We start from the raw sequence: 16,282 nt of genomic DNA, 5'->3' as shown, positions 1-16,282 counted from the left end.
CGTATCTTGTAAACACTTAGTCTTTTGAAATAACTCACCTAGCTGATCAAAGGAAGCCAGCTGGTTGAATTTTCCTGGTTTTCAGCAAAGTTTTCTGAACTGTCTCTCATGGTATCTTCCTGGAGCTATCCTCCAGCTCACAGCTGAAGAAAACCATCATGCCATGGGTGAGCAACTGGCTCAGGGGTGGGGCACAAAGGGTTACAGTGACAGTAACAGTGACAGTAACAGTGACAGTACAGTGACAGTACAGTGACAGCACAGTTACATCTTTGCAAACTTGGACATAGGGCTGGAAGGGATACTGAGCAAGTTTGCCAAAGAAACAAAAATGCGAGGAGCTTCTGACTTCCTCAAAGGAAGGAAGAACATGTGAAATTCCCAGGAAATGAGTGGGCTGGGCAATCACGAACCATGTGAAATTTAACCAGGGCAAGTGAAAGATTCTTGCATCTGGCGGCTCTGGTTGTGTGTATGGCCTGGGGAAGGAGAGGGTGAAGAACAGCACAGTGAAAAGGGACCTGGGGCTCCTGGTCAATGGGGAGCTGAACAGGAGCCAGCAGTGCCCTGGCAGCCAGGAGGGCCGGCCCTGCCCTGGGGGCATCAGGCACAGCATCACCAGCCGGGCGAGGGAGGGGATTGTCCTGCTCTGCTCTGAGCTGGGGCGGCCTCACCTCGAGTGCTGGGGCAGCTTTGGGTGCCACTACATAAAAAAGACATTTTGTAAGAGTCCAAGGAGGGCAATGAGAATGGTGAAGGGTCGGGAGGAGAAGCAGAGTGAGGAGCGGCTGAGGTCTCTTGGTCTGTTCAACTTGGAGGAGACTGAGGGGAGACCTCACTGCAGTTACATCTTCCTTGTGGGGGGAAGAAAAGGGGCAGGCACTGATCTCTGCTCTGTGGTGACAGTGACAGGACCCAACGGAACACCATGAAGTTGTGTTGAGGAGGTTTAGGCTGGAAAATAGAGGTTGTACCCTTCTACCCTTCTTCAGAGAAAGATTGGGTACTGGAATGGGCTCCGCAGGGAAGTGGCCACAGCACCAATCCCAGACAATGCTCTGTGGCACAGGGTGTCAATCTTGAGGTGTCCTGTGCAGAGTCAGGAGGTGGACTCAATCATCCTGGTGGATCCTTCCAACTCAGAACATTCTGTGATTCTGTGAAATAATGTTGAGAAATGGTTTACCTTTCTGTTTATATTCACATGCATCAAAATCTGTCATGCAAATAAGCAAATAATATTTTTTTCTGAAGATTCTGTAGCTGAACCTATGGTTCTGTGAAGGAAATAATTGCTAATAATAAGATAATTCTATTTATCAGCTTCTTGAACATTTCGAAGGCTGTTAGTAAGTGGGTTTTTATTGTATTTAATGATGCAGACAGGAAAAAGAGCTTCACCTTGAAAATTGAAAGGAGAAGCTATGTTGAGACACTTGCATGCTGAAATCTTGAAGGCAACAATCTCAGCACCTGAATAGAGCATTAGCATTCTAATCAGACAAGATTAGGTGGGAGTTCAGTGTTGAAGGTGTTGAAGCTCCTTGGTTCTTGGTACTGTCACTGTTACTGGCACTGTAACCCTTTGTGCCCCACCCGTGAGCCAGTTGCTCACCCATGGCAAGATGGTTGCAAAAGTCTGCAATTTGCCTCTAAGTGAAAATTGATGAAGAAATATGAAGAGGTGCCATACCTATCACACAGAACATAACTTTACTTCTTCTCAAATCAATGGCAATATAGGTGTTGATACCAACAGGAGAACTGAGTTGATATTTTTTGAACAGCAAAATTTCTTCATAGAATTTCTTTTACTTTATTGTAGCTGGCACATATGACTACAAAGAAATAAAATTTACAGGAAATTTCGTGGACCAGTAAAAATTATCTTTGATCTAGGGCCACAAACATGAGGAACAAACTAAAAATATTTTAGCAAAAAAAAAAATTCTGATGTTCTGTATTAAAAATGTAGGACAACACTCTCTCCAAGTTTGAAGGTGACACCTGCTTTATAATCAGTGTATATCTCGTAGTATTTAAGCAGAGGAACACCAGTGCAGACTGCAATATTATTGAATCAAATTAGCACAATACTAACCTGCTATCAGTCTTAACTATGAAAAGAATCTTGTGACATCTCAGTGTCAGTTATTCTTCTGGCAAATAATTTGGATTATGAAGTATTGTGACATTTTGGAGGGAATACAGTGTTGTTCAGGGGATTGGTTGAGATGCTTTGTTTTTATACTGTAGAGCAGAAAGATCAGTTAATTTAATTCAATAAGCTTTACCAATTAATAGGCACACTGTATGAGAAACTAAAACGTGCAGCAAATACAACACAACATCTGGAAAATGTCAGGCTATAAACTGAAGCAGTGGAAACACCGAGGATTTCTGGGTGTGTTTATGACATAACTCTTATAGGTGAGATATGGAGTAAACTGAAAGGAGATCCAGAATCAATCATATACACTTTTCAGTTCCTGTTACCCAGCATGTCATATTTATGCAAGCACATATGCAAAATCAGTATTATTATTTCATTTCTTCTGATGTATCTAGGCCACAAGCTAGTATTATTTCTGTATAACTACATCATTGCCATTGTAATCACAAGTTAAGTTCTACTATTTTGGACAACAGCTGACTGTTTTCCTAAGTACTCTTCTGTGGGTGCAGAACACTTATTCTCCATTCCACTCCTCCTCAGACACCATCTCAATAATGTTTCTTTTGTCTTCATTCATAAAGATGCAAATATTGGACTTTTCAGAAATAGCAGAAAGCCTACACCAGCAGTGGGAAAGACGCTGAAAAAATTGTTGTGATTCAAATTATGGTTGTCTTCCTCTCCTTGATTCTGAAAAAAAATCCACCATGAGTTTCACTGCATAGTTTTGGTGTTCTACAGTTGGAAATGTAACAAGCTTCTGTAATAACAGACTTCTATGCTTTGCTTGCATATATACATTTGCTCTGCTTATTTGTTTCTTATTTGTAGGATCTGCTGGGCTACAGGGTAGGATATACTTAGGAGTGAAATCTTTTGAGAAGTTGCACAGACACATACGGCTAGAGCTCAAGGTCCTGTGAGAGATTAATTTTGCTAATTTTAATCACATTAGGCTAACTGTGCTAAACTGTGATATTCATATGGAATGATGTTAGTGATTTATACCACAAAAGACTGTGTCAGTTTATCTTTGTATTCGAGATCTACATGTGATAAGGAGGAATAAACTACTAGGATTATAGCAGTAAAGTGTGAAAATAAGAGTGCTTTTTTGGCTTTGTCCACCTGAGAATTACAGAAACTATCTGATTATTACACATGTTGAAATGACTTACAGCTATTATAGTGAATCATCCTTTCATGTGGGAGAAAGAAAATGAAAACTGAAATTATGCATGTGATGGGCACCTCTAATTTTTAAAATATTTACCATTTGTATTTGCTGTTTGCCAAATACAGCCATTTGGAACAGCAGTTGTTGCACAAAATTCAGTAGAGGCCTTTCATTTCATAGCTACTGGGAAGTTCCAAATAAGGCAAAATGTTTGAGCAGACCACAAAGTGCTGCTGAACACCTTCATGGCATGTGTAGTATCTTCTAACTATTATTGTCTGTTCATAATCCTCCTGGGAACATAATCCTGTTCCCCGACCTTACTTGGCATTACCTTTTCATTTTCTCTGCCTTGTTTTTCCCTTCTCCTGCATCTACATGTTTGCCTACACTGGTGCATGATTTCTTCCAACCCAGCTGAGCAGGGTTGAGGATTTATGCACAACTGGTCAGGAATCAGGATGTGGTTTTTTAAAGTCATTATGTGTGTTTGTCTTTTCAGAGTGGTAAATCGGAGCTTGTTGTTTGCACTGGAAATCTGATAGATGTATTCTGGTGTGATGAAATAGGGTTACATAGGAGAACAGTGCCTGCCAAAATTCTGTAGCTTGGGCTTTCACCATTTACTTTGCAGATTCAAGATCAATTTCTCTCACAAATGGTTGCCCACTGCTCTTCATTCTACAAATACATACATATAAGTTTCAATATGCATTGTACACATGCATTTAGTTTTTTGAGAGCTAAAGCCGGAGTTTTACCAGGTCTCTTTACATCCACAAAAGATCTTGGAGACTGTCTTTAAGTCAGTTTGTAAGAAAGTTACTGACTTGGACAAGAATAAATGGATCCTTTAAAGGAGCCTCTCACAGACTCCCATATTGAGCTTCAAAAGAAATATTTTTGAAAAAAAAATGTTTATTAACTTTTTCAGTCATCACAGAACCACAGATACATCCAGGCTGGAGGAGATCTTCAAGAGCAAGTCCAACAGCACTACCATAATCACCCCTAAACCACATCCCAAAGTTCCACATCCAGATGCCCTTTGAAGCTTCCAAAACCAGTGCTTCCATCACTTCCCTGGGCAATTTATTTTAATGCCTAACGTCTCTTTCAGTTTTAAAAATATTTCTAAAATCTAATCATAACCTCCAAGTATTAACCTTGGAAAGTAGTATTTAACAACTTTCATAAAATGCTCTTAAATCCAAAGATCAAAAGAAATTGTGGCTAAGTGCGTAGTTCACTTACCTGGGGTGATGAGGCATCCTGACCCACCCACCTGAATAAGAGAGTGCCTCTGCAATAAAATCTGTGGGAAACTCTGAGCAGAAGATGTAAATTGAAGCTGCAATATACATTAATATTGAATTTGAAATCAGACTTTTAAAAGGGCATTGCTATTTCTTTGATGCTTGGCCCACAATACAGTTATTGTGGTGTCTATAAAGTTGTCACTTTCTGTAGGTGTCCCTGAGATGGACCCAGGCATATTCTGAGCTGAACCTTTACTCTTCTTGAACACTTACCGGGGTAAATTGGTAGAAATGAAAGGGTCCCACACACATATGAATCTCTGAGACTTGTACAAGTGCAAAAGAAATTGCTTTCAAAGAATATATCAGAATTGAAGACAAAAGCAGTTTAAAACATGTTATACGAAAAATTTAAATAATTAATCAAATTATCCTTGAATTTCTGTGCAACAACTTAAAAAGACTCTGCCCTTGTCATGCATCCCAGTGGGAGAAACATTCTAGGAGTCCCCTGTTCTCCATTTGTCTGTCAAAATGAGAGTATCCTATTTTATTGATAATTACACTTTTTTGTTACGTGGTAGTGAAGACATTTTTGCTTTTGTTTTAAGTGGTTTACTCTTCCTTATAATTAAGTGGTGATTAAAATACACTTTGTATTATGTCACTGTTTCTTTAAAGAGTGGCACTTACTTTAAGGGTAGGAGAAGCCCATAAATAATGACAACCTGCTTTGATAGGATCATTCCTCTAGTCAATTCCTTTGGTATCAAAAGGTCATTAACTTTCCTTTGTTCAGAAGTCACGCTGTAAAAAGGCCGTCCACATCTATATAGTGTACTGTAGGTTGAGAGCTTAAGGAAGGCACACAAGAAGCAGACTTTGTTATTATTCTCTTAGAAAACACAGCTTACTGGTACAATGTAGGAACCTTCTTGACATTCTCAGCTGGATAATGGGGATTTCCCATGAGTAACTAATTTTTCTGTAATTATTTTTTATAATTACTCAATAAGTGATAATTTACTCATTATCACTTTCTGTTACATTTATATATCTTCAACATTCTGCATGTGCTAGATACAAGATATTTAATTTCTCCGTCCCCTTCCCCTTTTGCTGTAAGGTATTATAGCGTCCTGCATGGGGTCGCTGCTGGTGTGAGAGAGACGGTGAATCTTGTTTCTAGATCAGAAGGCTGGATTTATTGATATATCATATATAATGCATTATGGTTATACTAAATAGAATAAAGAGAGAAGTTTGCAGAGCTTCTGCTAGCCTAAGAAATAGAAAGAATCTATAACAAAGTTGTGTCCAAGGACTCTGTCCCTAGCTTGTTCCTTGTGACTGGCCCTTAATTATAAACATGGGAGCATGAACCAATCACCAATCAAAATAGGTGCGTCCTATCACATTCCACAGCAGCTGATAACAATTGTTTACATTATCTTCTGAGGCCTCTGCCCTCCAGAAGACACAGAAATCTGAAAGAGAGGATTTCTGTGAAAAAATGTCTGCGACATCTCACCTTTCTAAATTGTATAAAATAAAAGAAAAATGCTGACGTGGAATGAACAGGAAATTTCTTCACCTGTAAAATATACAATACTAACAAATCACTAAAACAATCCTACAATCTAAGAAAAATGCCAAAAGCAATGCAAAGAGAATTCAAGTCCATGCAGCTGAGTTTCAGGAACAGTCCATCAGCTGAAGTTGTTTCTTTTGGACATCTGAGAGTCCTTTTTGGTCCTTTGCTGCAAAAGAATCCCATCAATAGTTTTCAAAAACCATTGACAGTCTTACAACAATTTCAAACAATTTTGGAATGTCCTTTTCTGGCCCTTCAATGCTTCAGTGCTTCAGAGCTGCTGCCCGCTATTTTCAATATTTTTTTATTTAATTTAATTTTTTTTTTTAATCGAAAAGCAAAAAAAACAGCAGCAGAGCAGAGCAGTGCCAGAGAAGGAAAAGCCCTGGGGGCCCTGGCCCATGATGGACCAGGAACCCCAAAACTGGCCCATAACAGGGGGACCAGGTCCAGTAGGAGAAACCAGAATCCCCAAATACATAAGGAGGCCACGCAGTGGGCCCAGCCCAGGAACTTCCTGAGCCCAAGGGCCCAGGCCAAACCGGGTAGTGAGATGCTTCCTTTCCCCAATACCACTGAGGCATGCCAGCAGCAGGGAAATAGAAGCCTTCTCCAGAAATCCCACCTGGGGTCTGGAGATGTTTGTTCCCCACAGCAAGCAAGCCATGATCGCTTCCTGCTGTGCCCCCTGCCACTGCAATGGAAATGCATCAGGTGTGTCTCCCATCTGCCTCCTGGCACCACCCCCACCGGGCTGGGGACCAGAGGCAGGGCTCTCGGGATGCACCTGCCCCCCCATGCCACTAGGACGCAGGAGAGGCGGCGGAGATGGGAGCCGCCATGGGACCATCCACGAAAAACCACCCCCGAACCCGCTGAGAACGCTGATCTTAAAAACAGGCAGCTGGACTGCCGCAACAGTGAGCTGGCAGGCAGCCTCCGCTCCACGGAAGGAGAGACCCCGCTCCGGGGCGGCTGCTACAGCAGCCAGTCCGGGATGGTCCGAGTTCGAACAAGCCGCCGACACGGAGGGCAGAGCCTCCGACAATGGCAGAGCTGCTGGGACGTCTGGTGGAAGCAGCGGGGGGGAAGCTGGAACTGGGGAGGGAATCACGCTGAGCGTGGGATCCACCATGGGCTGCCCCGAGGTTCCCGCGGGTTCGGGACCATCTTCCACACCATCCTGAACAGGCGCTGTCTCGGCTTGAGGTGGTGAGGAGGCCGATGGAAGCGGCGGAGGGGCAGAAGGGGCCGATGAGATCTTCTCCTCCGCTGAGCCGGAAGCTGGAGGCACGTCGTCGTTGTTGCCTAGCAACTCAGCAGGGACTGGAAGTGCTGTCTCTTCTGCCTTCTCCAACGCAGGCGCTGGCAGGGGCGGGGAGGCCGGTGGAGCCGCGGGCGGGACCGCCTGGAGAGGCGGAGACGGAATCACTCGGAGAGGCGGTGCTGGCAGGGGCGGGGAAACCTCAGAGACCGGTGCCGCCCCCATGTCTGAAGGCGGAGTCTGCGAGGCCGGCTGTGGCTTGAGCGACGCCGCCTTCTCCCATCCCCCTGGAGAGAGAGAAGGGTGGGGAGGAGAAAACTCCTTCTGCGCAGGCTCCTCGGGAGAAAGAGTAAAAAAAACTTCTTCACGTGGCGCAGTTTCGCCCCCCCTGGCCGTGAAGCAGGGGGGGCTGGGAAGCAGAATGTCATCACCCACCGGGTCTTCTGCCAGGGGCCGTGGAAACGGGGCCTGGCCATAACAGTTAGAAATCCATTGAAAGGCGGCTGCTCTACGTCTCAAAACTGGGAAGAGCTTTATAAGTGCTGGGTAGATAGAAGGAAGAACACGTCCCTGGCTCCAAACGCACTGGATAATCGAGTCCATGCACTCCCAGACAAAAACATCCAAAGTGTACAGGACATCAGTAAAGAACCCAAAAAGCTTTGCCCATCGAAAGAACTCATAGAGATCTGTTTTTTCCAGAAAAAATCCGTCTTCTCTACACCAGTGTTGCCAGAGGGCAATAAGTTTCTTCTCTGAAGGAGTAAAATGAACCACGTACTTCAAAGGGTATCTCCCCCATATAAACAGCCATAATTTTCTGGCGGCTAAACCCTCAGGGATAGAAAAGTGAACAGTACCTTTTTCAAATGTCCAGCTTGCTCTGGCCAGCTCTGCAGGTATGCTGCTCTTGTCTACCATGTTTCCTGAAGGTTTTCCAGAAGAAGGTTCTCTTTGTGGTCAGCCTTGGCTGTGAACTCTGTCCAAATCTGGATCTTCAGTTCTTCAGCTCCTGGCTTGAATCCACTTCTGTGGTCACTTCAAAGCAACCATCAAATGCTACACATTCAGGATTTTTACCCAGTGCAGCAATTTTGCTCCTCTGGTCTTATCAAATTAATTTTTGCTCTGACACGAGGGGTCACCAGATATTACAGCGTCCTGCATGGGGTTGCTGCTGGTGTGAGAGAGACGGTGAATCTTGTTTCTAGATCAGAAGGCTGGATTTATTGATATATCATATATAATGCATTATGGTTATACTAAATAGAATAAAGAGAGAAGTTTGCAGAGCTTCTGCTAGCCTAAGAAATAGAAAGAAAGAATCTATAACAAAGTTGTGTCCAAGGACTCTGTCCCTAGCTTGTTCCTTGTGACTGGCCCTTAATTATAAACATGGGAGCATGAACCAATCACCAATCAAAATAGGTGCGTCCTATCGCATTCCACAGCAGCTGATAACAATTGTTTACATTATCTTCTGAGGCCTCTGCCCTCCAGAAGACACAGAAATCTGAAAGAGAGGATTTCTGTGAAAAATGTCTGCAACAGTAAGGCACTGTTTTTAACTTCAGACAAGATACTATCCTATTGAAATCCTAATAAAGATACATGAATTTGGGTTGCAGACTAACCTTTCCAGACATTGATAAGCCTCTGATTAATTACAGCATAGTGGAGACAATCTACAAAGATTTGTTGGTGCTGTACTAACACTGCAGGAGCTGGCAGTGCAGAGGAAGGAGGTATGTCAGTTTTCCCACTCACCATTCTGACAGCTAGGCAGATCACAAAGAAAATGTGTGTGGGTATTCAGGGAAAGAACTGATCCTGATGTGGTTGCTGTGCTTGTATCCGCCAATAATTTCCTACATGGGCTTGTCACTCAAGGATGACATTTGTAATACTTGTGAGAGTTTCTAATTAAGGTCCTAAATTCACCCTTCTGAGTGGGGTTAAATAAGTCCTTGGCTGCAGAAAGCTAGATGGAGACAAGGACCTAGTACGTGTTTGTCTTCTACAGCTCTTCTCATGATTCATAAGGTCCTTAGCAAATTTGACTCCTTGCCTAATAAAGTCCTGTAAGAGTAATTCTGGGGCTCATGTGGGCTGCTAGAGGTCCAATTCCTCGTGTTCTTACCACTTCTTCACACCCCCAGCCCATTTATGGGGCTGTGTAACAGCACGTGCCTAGCTGTCCACAAAGCAGGTACCTGTAACCTGTGTCTCTGAGGAGCCGTAGTGCTGGCACAAAGCAGCACAGCCTCACCAGCCTGATGTGTGATTAATGCCTGTCTGGACTGTGCCTTGGTACAGGCCTCTCCTCTGTGGGAAAATTCCCAGGCTGTGGTATGGAGATACCGGCTTGAAGCTGGGCATCTTCACATACACTGACAAATATCAAGTTCAGGAAACTCAAGGCCAGTAATGTGTTTGCAAAGAACACAAGGATTCATCTTACCTCCCAATTATAAGCTGTGTGAGGTACTCATCAAGGAGCTGAACTTGAACTTCTGACTGTTTAAAACCATGTGAATATGGGAGCTGACACCAAGGAATCCAAGGATGTAGGGGGAGGGATCCTTATTGCCAAGCTACCACTATTCCCACTGTCATTGTTTTGGCTGTCAGAAAGATTGGAGGGGTTTAGAACTAGGCCCTGCTCTAACAAGAGTCTAGATTTCTTTAGTATCTATTATGGCATTCCAAGAGCAATTGTATTCAGGAGAGCAGATCCTGGCTAGAACATTTGCAGCAGGTAACTGCAGGCTAGACACGACAGCCTAAGGAACATTAGAGCATGCAACTCCAAGTCCCCAAGTCCAGTCCATGAATTTTTAGGAAATGTACGTCAGATTACCTGACATAATCTGCAGGATTCAAATATCAAATCTGTTTCTCAGAATGAATCGAAAACTCCTTTTCTGAAATGCTGAAACCTGGCAAATACTTTTGAGTGAAGTTTCTCATGAGACTTAGGTATTCATGTAAAATTATAATACAAAGGAAAGATGGACATGAATTTGTAAATAGGAACAACTTGCAAAGACAGTAAAAATTCTATTTCACAAAAAAAAAATCTGAGAGTTTTAGTAATGAAGGAATTTGCCTATTTAGAGCAGAACATGAAGTAAAAGTGGTTGGCTACAAGGACAAGTGTCTTTCATTAAAAGATCTCAACACATACAGAGGTGTTAGGCAAGAACACTGTTATGTCATTTTTTTAATAAAAGAATGCATAAAACCACTAAATTTTCTTCAGAGTTTTCCAAGAACTGCAGAATTTTTACTAAGCCAAAGGACAAAATCCCACTAAGCCAGCAGCAACAAAGACTTGGCTGGTTTCTTGACAGAGATAAGAAGTTTGACTGAAGAGAAGCTTGTGACTCCATAAATAAACTAACTGAAACTGAGGTAGATGGTTTCAGTTGTTGTGATTTCAGTGGAGAGATTCTTCACTTTTGAGTGGAAAGGTTGGAAGATGAAGGAAGATGAAGCATAAAGTATTTACCATTCCAGTATTTACCATCACATTTTGAAGCTGCTTAATTACCTTGTACATGGTACAAAAAAAAGCTTTAGTGACTGGGTGATTTATATAAATCAAGATCCATTACAGATGGTTTCTCCTACCCCCATGTATTGCAATAGAATATAAAAATAATTTTGAATATCTGGACTTTCACATAGCACCAAGAAGGTAATTATATTATTTTATTATTATATTCTAGGTGTCAGGAAGAAATGGATATGCCTTTGTGTTTGCTATAGTAGTCAGATTGTTATTAAAAATATGCTGCTGGATTGCTGCACAATAATTATGACAAAGCCAGATGAGTTGAGGATTATTATAGACCTGAGTAAGGTCCTTAAATTTAAGCATTACACGATGAAAATTGCTCAGGGAGAGATTTTAAACCCTGTATGCCAACAAAAAGTTTTGATAGCATTGGTTATATGTTTAAAAAGGTTAAAATCACAGGAACACAACAGTTTTCTTTGCTATTTTTCTATTTATGTCACTTTCCTTCAGTGTAGCCTTAGTAGTAAGGCACACTGATATAGGTGTTTCAAAGAGAAAGTAATTATTAGTGTTTTCTTCATTCATTATGAACTTGGTGACAGTGGTGGCCTGTATAATACTGTGGTAGGTATGAAAGAAAAGAGCTTGTCAATGAAGGGAAGCAAATGCCAGACAGAACTGAATGAGATTAATCTGAGACTCAATTATTAAAAGAAGGCTCAAGAGAAAGGTGAGGGTGTACATGTGCCAACTGAGAGGAAGTTTGTGAAACCTTCCTGATACCTAATAGCATATTTCAGTTAATTAATCCTTTAATTGCTAAAGCTAAATGTTTCCCTTAAAATTTGCTAGAACTAAATGTTTCCCTCAAAATCCTTGGACTGACATTACAAAACAAAGTGAAACGGATGAGGAAGAGAAAAGCTGGAAGAAATAATGTTTTAAAAATGGACAACAGGAGTGTATTCTGAATTTACTTCTAAATGAATCCTACTATCTTAATCACATACTCTCTGGAACTCCTTTTTTAACATTGTCTACTTGTGTTTGAAAAATGCTGAATAAAATTTTAAAAAGGTTGAAACAGGAAAACTTTCAAGTGGCTGCTCGGGTCTGAGGTTATTGGGAGTTCCATATAGTCTTATAAAGCAAAATCTACATTTTTGAGAATGATAACACAATTACAGAATTGATTGATAAATCTGAAAATCAAGCACAGACAGAAACTTGTGAGGCATATTTTTGACAAATGACAAGTAATGAAAGCAAGGAACTGTTTTAACAGGATTGTGAAGGTAATACTACTACCCAAGTTTTTAGAGCAAAATTTGAAAATCTCAAAAGAAAATCACATAACGATGCAATATGAAGGTCTTTAGAGAGAAATTGTAGATAGTTGCTTAACAGATAATTTTCCAAGCAGCTGGAGACAGGGAAGTATTCTGGGGTTAAAGAGATGGACTTGCTCACTAAAATGGCATTCTGTACAAAGTGACATTCACATTTCCTAATTCCCAGGAAATTGTTCTAAGCCTATGTTACACTCACAAACTACTTCAATTCCATCAGATTTAGATAGTCAAGTCAGAAATTTTCTGTAGCGATGAATGATTCAGATTTATTGGTCTGATTTCTGTAATGGATTCTTGTCTCTTCTGACAATTAAACTGGGAAAACTGCTGGAGCACTGGAATAAAGGTGTGCTCAAAATTGTTCTTTAGAATTTATGTTTGCCCTCTTCTGAAAAGGATTCAGGAAATCAGTCAGACTTAAATATTTCTGTGTTAGAAATATGCTTTTAGTTTTACCGCTAAGACACCTTTACATCAGTGAGCCACCCTCAAAATTGGAATAATTGTCATTTTCAGGGTCTTGTTTAGAAGACTTTCTGAACATCAGAGTCATCCTTTTAACGCCCAATTTTGCCTTTGTTTACAGTATCTACACTTATATCTGCACATAGCAGTATATCTGCACACTTCAATATAAATGTATATTATGGTATCTACAAATACATCTAGAGAGATATCTGATATTAGTGAGATAGGCAGTAGGCAGCATGATCTATTGCCTCTTGCTTCTCTCTTTTTTTAAAAGTTGAAAATACCACTTTCCATTTATTTGAATGGAATCCACACAGTGGTAAGGAAAATTCAGGGGAAGAACAAAGATTTTATTCTGGGGTCTAAGGTACTCACTGCAAATATACTCTAATCAGCTTTTCCCTCTACAGCAGTGTTTGGATGTGAAACCTCTTCCCTTTCTCAAGTTTGCACTTCAGAAGTGTCAATGTCATGTTCCTCCTTATTTTTTAGCTGTGTATTAGACAATGCAAGTGTTCTTGAGGAAGGTTGTTCTTTGCCTGATGCCCTCCCTCTCCGTACCACTATGTTATGGCAGCACGGTGGGGAAGCACTTTTGTGTTTGGATACATTAGGTGCATCCTAATGCAGATTTTCATGGTTAAACTGCTTAGAAAAATAGCACAATGCACAGGGAGCACCAACAGAAATAACATGTTTCTTCAACAGACAGGGTATCAGCTGCTGGTTTTTATTTTTCACAGCCATGTGCGCTATAGTACCACAGTATATGCATGTCACACGCTCTCCTGGCATTTTGTAAATTACATGTTCATAAATTTAAAACCAAAATTTAAAAGGTATGTCAACATTTATCTAAATGGTAAGCAGCCTACCACGTCCACATCAGTCCTCCACAAAGGCAGCACTTTAGTATGCTATATGCAGGAGAGTTTTACAGTGAAAATCCTGCTTTTGGATACTGCTGCCATCTCCAGACAATGGAATGCCATACCACTGACAAGCCTGGGTGTTTGCAAGTCATTTGTGCTGGGAGAGGAAGGCAGTTTTGTCACCTGAGTTAAATGAAAGAGTTAAAATATAGTCTTGATAGATAAACCTGTTACGAGAAAAATTGAAAAGTATTTTAAAACCCTGCTTTGTAATTATAAGCTATTCAATAGGATTATGTCTAAGCTAAATATTCAGATTTTGTAGACAAAATTTCCTCTGTAGGTTCAAAAACTTCTCAGAGTCCTTTTTTTTTCAATTATATATATATTTTTTCCTTTCTATTATAAGAGCAAAATCTGATATGCTTTCAGGGAAAAAATAATATTTTAAAGAGAAATACTGAAAAACATCTTATTATTGTTGCTATTTCATTTCAAATACATAGTTGATTTTCTTTCAAATTTTAAGCTAATTTATGACTTTCTTGAGAGTCAAAAAAATGACTGGAAGTTGTTTCTTTCTACCAATTGTAATGAAGGCAAAGCACCTTTCTTAGGGAAGCAAATCCTCGGGTGCCTGTCTGAAGCTAGGTTGTTTTTTCACAAGGGAGCAGAGGAAAGAGGGGCTCAGGAGCTTCCCCTGCCTCGGGCAGCTTGTGAAAATACCAAGAAGAATTGCAACCTTTTGTGGATGGGGCTGGAAGAGCCTGCTTTGCATTCCTGGTCCTTTGGAATGATACAGAAACTGTTTTAACAGATTAACTCTCAGTGTTACCTGAGAACCATATCAATACTTGATCTATGCTGATAAAGAATTAGTCAGTATGTAGAAATTACATTATTTTAAGTACAATTCTGCATTCCTTACTAGAATGATAAAGATTTCATTACTAAGTTTAAATCTGAACAAGAGAATATGGACTTTAAATACTTGAGGCAGATGTAGGGTGTGTAATAAAAGGTACATTTAAAAATAAATTATTTTAAGATTACCAGGAAAAATCTGCTAGTTGTTTAAAACTCTTAGTTTGTATGAGTCCTAATAAAAAAAGTACTTTTCACATTTTAATGTGTCTCTTTTATGTACCTTAGTGCAAAATTGAAAACTAGCAATTAATCAGAACAAAAATACCTGCAAGAAAGATACTAACAATAGAAGGTTTCATATTTTGTTGTGGAAATTTGATAATTGGAACTTTGAAATATGCACTTGAGATTGGAATCAGGTTTTCAGAAGAAGAGTCACATGCAATTTGGGCATTTGAAATTTGGAGAAGAAAAATTATCTATATCATAAAGTGTTGAGTATTAACACAAAACTACGAGGTCTGGTTCAGTGGAAATTGATGTATGTGTTTGAGCCCATGCACTTTACATGGGCTCAAAAAAGCTTATTCATGATAAACTGGATTTATTTTACTTTGCTGGATTAAAGGCAGTACTAGAAACAGCAGTCAGAGTTTTTGCTAAGTCAGGTTCTTAGATAGGAAAGCAGGTGTTTCCTACAAACGATTGTGAAGAATAAAAGTGAGAGCTGGGGAAAAAAGAGGAAGGTTGTTCTGGGTTTAGGGATGCCATTCCTGTCATGTAAATATCCAGCATCCATAGGTATAAGCATTTGTAGTGGAAAATGTTAAGATACTGAAAATCAGAAAAAACTTTGGAACAAAAGATGACCACAATAAGTGAAACTACTTTATAAGAGAAAAACCTGAACAGATGACAAATCAATAGAAAAATAATTTAATTATAGACCCTACAGTTTCTGTATTGCATTCATAAGAAGTATTTTCTCCTCCTCTTCCTCCTCTTTTCTTTTACATTTATGCTCCTTCCTGCTTTGCTTCTTTTTCTTCCTACCAAATCAATATTATTTTCTAATATGTGATTGTTTTGGCATAACATGCTCCATATATCATCTTTGTAATATATAAATGACTATACTTACTGAAGCTTTATAATTATTTTCTTTGTGAACAAGAGTAAAAAACATGTATTGAGAGATGGATAGGCATTTGGAAATTAATGTAAAATTTAGAAATTATTAAGCTCAGAAGAGACTAGATGGAAAGAATGCTGTCAGCCTGCTGGGGGATGGCTGGCTTCCCCCAGCAGGATAAAAGCTGTGGATCCTGAAAGCAGAGAGCTGCTGCTATAGCCTTCCACTTCAAAATAAGAGAGACAATATAGAATGCTTTTATGAGGTTAAGTGCTATGTTTCCTGCAGACTTGAAGCACAGAGGTATACCTGGATACACCCAGGAACAGTGGCAAAAATTGCAGAGCTTCAAAGAGGCACCACAGCGTGTGCTTTTCTGTGATTGCAGCTACCCCATGCTTCCACAGCCCGTGCATAGACGTTGACATGGAAATGGCAGTCCCTTCTCTCCTAAAAGCTAGCTGCAAATCAGAACAGAAAAGGCTCTATTCCTACCACTCTGCCTTCTCTATGACGAGTGAGATTTTTCCAAGCACTTCAGGCGATATGAGAGCAATCACAGAATTTCAAAGAGGACAAAGAAGGCATTGAAAAG

Source organism: Melospiza melodia, chromosome Z (assembly GCF_035770615.1).
Source record: "Melospiza melodia melodia isolate bMelMel2 chromosome Z, bMelMel2.pri, whole genome shotgun sequence".
Lineage (NCBI taxonomy): Eukaryota > Metazoa > Chordata > Aves > Passeriformes > Passerellidae > Melospiza > Melospiza melodia.
Note: the sequence above shows the minus strand (reverse complement) of the source record.